The sequence below is a fragment of the Perca flavescens genome, chromosome 20 (genome assembly GCF_004354835.1).
Source record: "Perca flavescens isolate YP-PL-M2 chromosome 20, PFLA_1.0, whole genome shotgun sequence".
Classification (NCBI taxonomy): domain Eukaryota; kingdom Metazoa; phylum Chordata; class Actinopteri; order Perciformes; family Percidae; genus Perca; species Perca flavescens.
The window spans coordinates 6,771,482-6,778,066 of NC_041350.1; positions in this window are offsets into that span (position 1 = coordinate 6,771,482).

Genomic DNA, 6,585 nt, shown 5'->3' on the forward strand with positions numbered 1-6,585 from the left:
CCCTAAGGGCCACACTAGAAAATGAGAATCACCTCAAGGGCCAGACATATAGTTTATTGCTTTTATGTCATGGAAAAAGTCAAATATCTTTGAATGTATTATTGCATGTTTCATTTAGTCTTCTCACTTACAGTTTGGTCGACAAAAATGACGAAGAAAATGGCAAAAACGTTTGGAAAAAGCGTATGTCTAAAAATACGCTGTGAAAAGTAACTTCTACTTAAGAAATATTTGGGCCGAAATATATAGTGAACCTAAATGTATATAGAGGCTGGATCAAAATAAGCTAGGGGCCGGATTTGGCCCGCGGGCCTTGAGTTTGACACGTGTGCTCTTCCTCCTCCTACAGCCTACACCCCCCCCCGTGCTTAATTTTAGTTTGCTGTACTCATACCAGGACATTATGGTACGTTTTTCCAGTTTGTATAGTTTTTCAAAGGCATACAGTAAACTTGTCTGTGGCCTACTGCCAAGTCAACTCCAAACTGAGTGATATGGGTTCCAGATCGGCCCATCTGAGCTTTCATTTTCTCAAAGGCAGAGCAGGATATACCCAGTGCTCGGTTTACATCTATCGCCATTTCTAGCCACTGGGGGACCATAGGCAGGCTGGGGGAACGCATATTAATGTTAAAAAACCTCATAAAGTGAAATTTTCATGCCATGGGACCTTTAATGTTTTCAGTGCATGACTGTTGAACATCAGGTAAAAGAAAATGGTCGATCAAGCAAGAAGGCCTGCGCTCCTAGGATTGACATTAAAACCTGTGTTACCACCAATGTTTTTGATACAGTAGCTAATATTGTAGGTGCTGGACCATTTTGGATATAATACCAAGTTTGGTCAGTTATCCACACCAATAACATAATAATATACTCCACTATAAAACAAAACAAACATTGCCTACAGAAGGTGTTTAAGAGAAGATTTTGTTCTTGAAGTAATCCTACTCACTGGCTAAGTGGCTACATTAAACAGGTCATAGCCGTTATATTTACACCATCTTGTTGCCCTTTTGATACTAGAGGTGAACTTAAATGTTCAGTGTGAATGTTCCTAGGGCTAAAACATTCAGTTCTTTCAAAGTAGTTTGTAAGAGTTGGACTCACTTGATCCTGCATAGAGTATCACATTGGTGGAGTCTCGTGGGGTCAGAGGTCAAGGTTACTATATCCTTTCCTCTGTGGTGGTTGCCTGTGGTCAACTTGACCAGCTGTTATTGGCATTGTTCAACGCCGCGCTGTGTCTTACTTTCCCATCCTTTCCTACGCTCTTTAAAAAGCAATGGGCATTTTGCCAATGTACTTCCTGTATCCTTACTAAGACTCCCACCTAGCTCTCACATCCAAAACACAAACACAAGCGTACAGTACAGCACATGCACACGTAAACACACAAATACAAACTCATTTCTAGGGGGGTGCCCAAAAGTTTCTGGTCCGGAAGGCCGGACACAGAAACTCAGGAAACAATTGGGTGTCAGAGAGGTCCTGTGCCATTGGTTATTGAGCTGTTGTTGCGTTGGCTGTTTTACACTTCACAGAAACAACCCTCCATCTGGTTCCTCCTCTTCCTTTGTTGACAAGGAAGTGAACTGGCATCATTCTGTCCCAGGATGGAATTGTTGTTGATACACAAAGAGAGATGGTATTGATTTATTCAGACACCCTGAGCATGAGTCACTCTATCAGACCTTGGGCACTGTGAGGAGTTGTTTATGTTGCTTGTTTCCGGATAGCTATTCAAGGACACAATTTAATCATGTGTACGTCATATGACGCCATTGAGATTCATTTGGGAGAATTAAAATAAATTTAATTAGGAAGAGAATTATTTCTTTTATTGGTTTGTGAGACACAATAACGACCTATATTACAGTTTTTCACGATCGCTATGACACTTTTTTCAATACTTTTAACAACTTTCCTAAACTCTTAACGCACCAACACACCTACAACACACGATTGGCAAAACAGTTAATTTCATGCTCAAAATCACACTTTGTAAACTAAACTCCAACACTGATTTTGAAAATACAATAATTCACTTACACAATACACTATGTCTACCAAAACAATGCAATCATGTCTCAAAATCAAATAATTCTTCCAAAACACTAACACATGTTCTCTCCCAACAGGAATATTTAGTCAATCACTGCACAATGACATAAAAAACACTAACATCAGATGGAATTACAGAAACTGCATAATTTTAAATGTGTCAGTCAGGTCTGCCCTTATACAACAGACAATAGTATATTGTATTGATCATAGATTGTGTTTTGGACTGCAGTTTCTCTTGAAGTCTCTCTGCATTTTTGTTTTGTTGGGTTTAGTAAATGCATGCATATTTTCTTTTACTGTAAAGATAATTTTTTGGGCTTTTCCACCTTTATTTGACAGGACAACTAGTTGAGAAGGGGGAGAGAGAGGGGGTAAGACATGCAGGAAATCGTCACAAGCCAGATTTGAACCCTGGACCTTTGCGTCGAGGCATAAACCTCCAAGTATCTGTGCACCTGCTCTACCCACTGATCCAACCCGGCCACCATTTTGTTTCTTTTGCTGCAGAGATTCAATACAAAAAATGAATGACCCATGTCAGAGTAGCTTTATAGAATGTACGGTTTATGAAAAAAGGAGATTTTTTCTTATTTTCTGTGTTCATCTACAGTATATTGTTCAAATAGGTCCTCTTTTACTCTACTACCATATGATAATGCGATTGAAAGACCCTCAACACCTGAGTGTGTTTCCTAGAAGGGAATCAGCTGGGATTGATCTACGTATTTGCATAACTTCAATCAGCTGTTTCCAATAAATGCATGTATAAAATGCAGGGGATATATTTGTGTTTCAATTTACAATTTGAACAGCTGTTCACTTTGACTTTGACTTCAAGTTAGGTTTAGAACATGATGTTATCTGTTCTGACATACAGTGTGAAAGCATTTGGAAATTTGGCAGTAAAGATCCATTGTTTTGGTTTTGGTGGAGCTTGTGTGTAAAAGAAATTTAAGCACTTTAAATTTGTGTTAACTGTATGCATTTTGTGTCAAAGCAACAAGAAATGTGTTAATTGTATAGCCTACACAGACGGATGTTGTGCTAACTGTGTTAAGAGTTTAGGAAAGTTGTTAAAAGTATTGAAAAAAGTGTCATAGCGATCGTGAAAAACTGTAAAGCGTTTTGTTTGCAGTATGCTCTAACTTTAAGTGCGTTTGCCAACCAGCTTTGAACGCTGCCTTGCTGTAATCTCTTCACAAGTACACTCTACATCTGGGAAACACAAACTTTGAAGGAAGTAGTGCAGTGTGAAAGACAGAGGCTGGTTTCAGCACTCCTTGCATAATCTGACTCTCCAACATATGCCTACGCAGTCTGAAAACCTACAGGTCACTGAGAGTGCAATATTAGGCTTCTTGTCTTAAATTTATGGAATTAGATGTTGAGTGGGATACATTTAGTATCATATTTAACGAAAAGTTTAAACACATTCAAAGTAGTTTTTTGACTATAAAAGGACACAATAATTAGTTTGTTTTGGCCCATGGTGGCTGGTTATGTTATGACATTCAACATATCTGTGTAAAATTTCAGCAGCTCATCGCACAAAGGGTTCATTTTCCACCCTGCTTTTTTACATCTGGTGGAAATCATAGTCCTTTTGCATTCTTACATGTACACGTTGTTGATTTAGCCTACTTTTTTTATATAAATAGTTGGTAGTTAACACGTCTGCTGGGAAGAGTACATTATATGACTGTAACTGCATACCATAAAACTAAATCAAGGTCTAAGGGCAACAAATACAATCTGTTCTCTGAACTCTGCAGTAAAAGTTTCTAGGTGTTCCATAACAATATGTAGCCAGTTCCTGCTCAATTTTACTGCAAGGTTTTGGTGCAAGTTTCTGGATCCTATCAGTATGGAAGAAGTCTACAAACTGAAAGAAGGCATATCATATCAGATGAGCAACCGTCTCCTCATCTGTTGTCCACATCTAATCTCGCTTTTAAAATTCCCAACCATACAAAATCATCACTGCTGATGTGAAAAATTTTAGGTTACTGCATAATGAGCATGAGGGGATTCACAACCATAAAACAAGTATACTGTTAATGTCTTTTTTAAGCTAACTAACAATTAACATTGGCTCTGAATCATCCCTTTGAGTGCTATCACAAAGAGTGAATGAGACTAGTCAAAGGCCAAATGCCAATTTTCACTGTCCTGAGGCATCTCCGAAATTGCAATTTGGTGATGTGTTTTTGATGATGAGACTAGCCATACATGCCCCCTGGAACACACTTGCTCTGCTGACCTGGGTGCTGCATACAGTACTGACTCAGTGGCGAGAAAGGCAAGGCAGAGACTAATTCAGCTCAGAAGCCTGAGGAAATTCTGAGTATCCCCTCAAATACTGAGCAATTTCTAGTCCGGCATCATCGAGAGCCTCCTGATGGGGAAAATCCCTGCCTGGTATGGAAACGGCACAGAACAGGACCGCAAGGTCTTGCAGAGAGTGGTTTGTTCGGCTAAACATACCATAGGCGCTGCTCTACCTTTTCTAAAGGATTTTTACCTGAGGGCGCTGCAAGAGAAAGGCTCAGAGAATCATTAAAGATCCAAACCACCCGGGTAACAGCCTTTTCTCCCTGTTGAGGAGGGATTTAAGGTACCGGAACACCAGGCCAGCACTGAGAGGCTAAGGCCTCCTGCACACTGCCTGCGTGGCGTGAGCGTGGCGTCTATGTTGCGTGTCAGTTGTGTGGTGGCTGCGTGGCGTTTTCTATGTCTATGCACACCAGAAACGTGTCTGACGCGGCACTGCTGCTGCTAGCCTTGTCTGTTCACATGTATGTTTCCCATTGATAAAATGAAATGTTAAACATAAATACATACAGATTTGATAACAGCAAAGCAAAGACAAGAATATTTTGTTCTGTATTGACAGGTACATTTACATTACATTTACATTACTTAGACATAGACTTTCAAACATCAAAATGGAATTTATTAATATGTATTTGTGTCAAAATGACATATAAACATCAAAGGAGGAGCTTCTAACCCTCAGGGCCACTAGACCCCCCCCCCCCCCTACATTGTGCTTTATGATGAATCATACACAAGTTCAAGGAGATGATGGGATTACGTTTCCCTGGAATTGTACCCCATACGCTTTCATTGATTTATTGACCTCCTGTTAGTCCTGGAACTGATCTTTGCAGGGCAAGCAAAATGTCTGTCCTCCTTATTTAAATATTGATTTATTTAATTGTTAATTACAGGTTAAGATGCTGATCATGACCTTTGTTGCATCTCTCTCCCTCCTTTCTGGTCATCTTAGTACTGTCTGGCTGTGATAAAAGCACACAAAAATACTGTACCTGTTAACTTTCGGGTAAATTAAATAACAATGGCCTCAGTATCTATAGTCATTTATCTGTATGCACTGCATCACACTTCAGAGTCAGGAACTTGAAGACATGAAAGAGGGTTGATTTATGTTCCTGGAATCCCACAGTAACAGGAGGCATTGTGGTTCCATCAGGCTCAGCACATTTTTCCAGTGACCCATCTCTTTAGTTTGGTTCAGTAATCATCATCAGTTAAGTTAACCTTCATAAGGGCGAAGGTTCTCTAACACCACCCATTCTAGTGAAACATTGATGGTGGAAGTGCAAGGAAATATGTCTCCACTGCAGATTCTTAAACTTTAAAGATGCATGAGAAGCAAAACATCATACGGGTATTTCAGAAAGTTATACAAAAGATCAATGTGTTGCTGTCCGATTTCATATTTTTCTAAATGCACGTAAAACGTTAATATTAACAGAGGTAAATTTGTCACTCAGGGTGGAACCTGGAAAGGTTTTTCTGCTGATTCCATTCAGGCATTCACTTTTAGCCTGTGGCAACAAAAACAACTGACTGTTATGCACTCGCTAATCTCATGTCTTTTTGGCAGATCAGGATATGTCAACAGCCTGGCTCCTTAAAATTCACCCACATTCCAATCATTAACTGCTACTCTAACATAAACCAGCACATGATACTGTGCAGAAATTCACCCTTTTTGTGTAGAATATTACTCATTATTTGCTTTTCAGCGTTGTTATTATGGCTTGGTTTTCATATCTTTTGCTTTCTGCTCCTTTTGAATTGTTGTTCACTTGTCTGGCAGCATAACCTTGAAGTTTGTGTGCATAATGAGCAAGGGCAGTGATATGATAAAAAGTGGCTATTTGTAACTTTCAGTTTGTGTTGATTGTAGTGGAGGCTTTGGACAAAAGTGCTAGTGTTTTTACCACATTTTATGTCGTAAAGGTCTTTTCTTTACGATGCTTTATTACCCACTGTATTACTGAGTTTGCGTTACCAGGAGGTCATATAATTGCAATGAATGTTTTGCTCAGACAGAAAATCATTCATTTACAATAATAGAGAATAAGTTACAGATGCATTGTTGCATTTCAAGTGTTGCATACGGTAACTTAGCCTACTTTGGATGTCTCGTGAGCTAAACCGGGTGTCACTGTCACGTGTCACGAGCATTAGCAAGATTCTGTTGTAGCA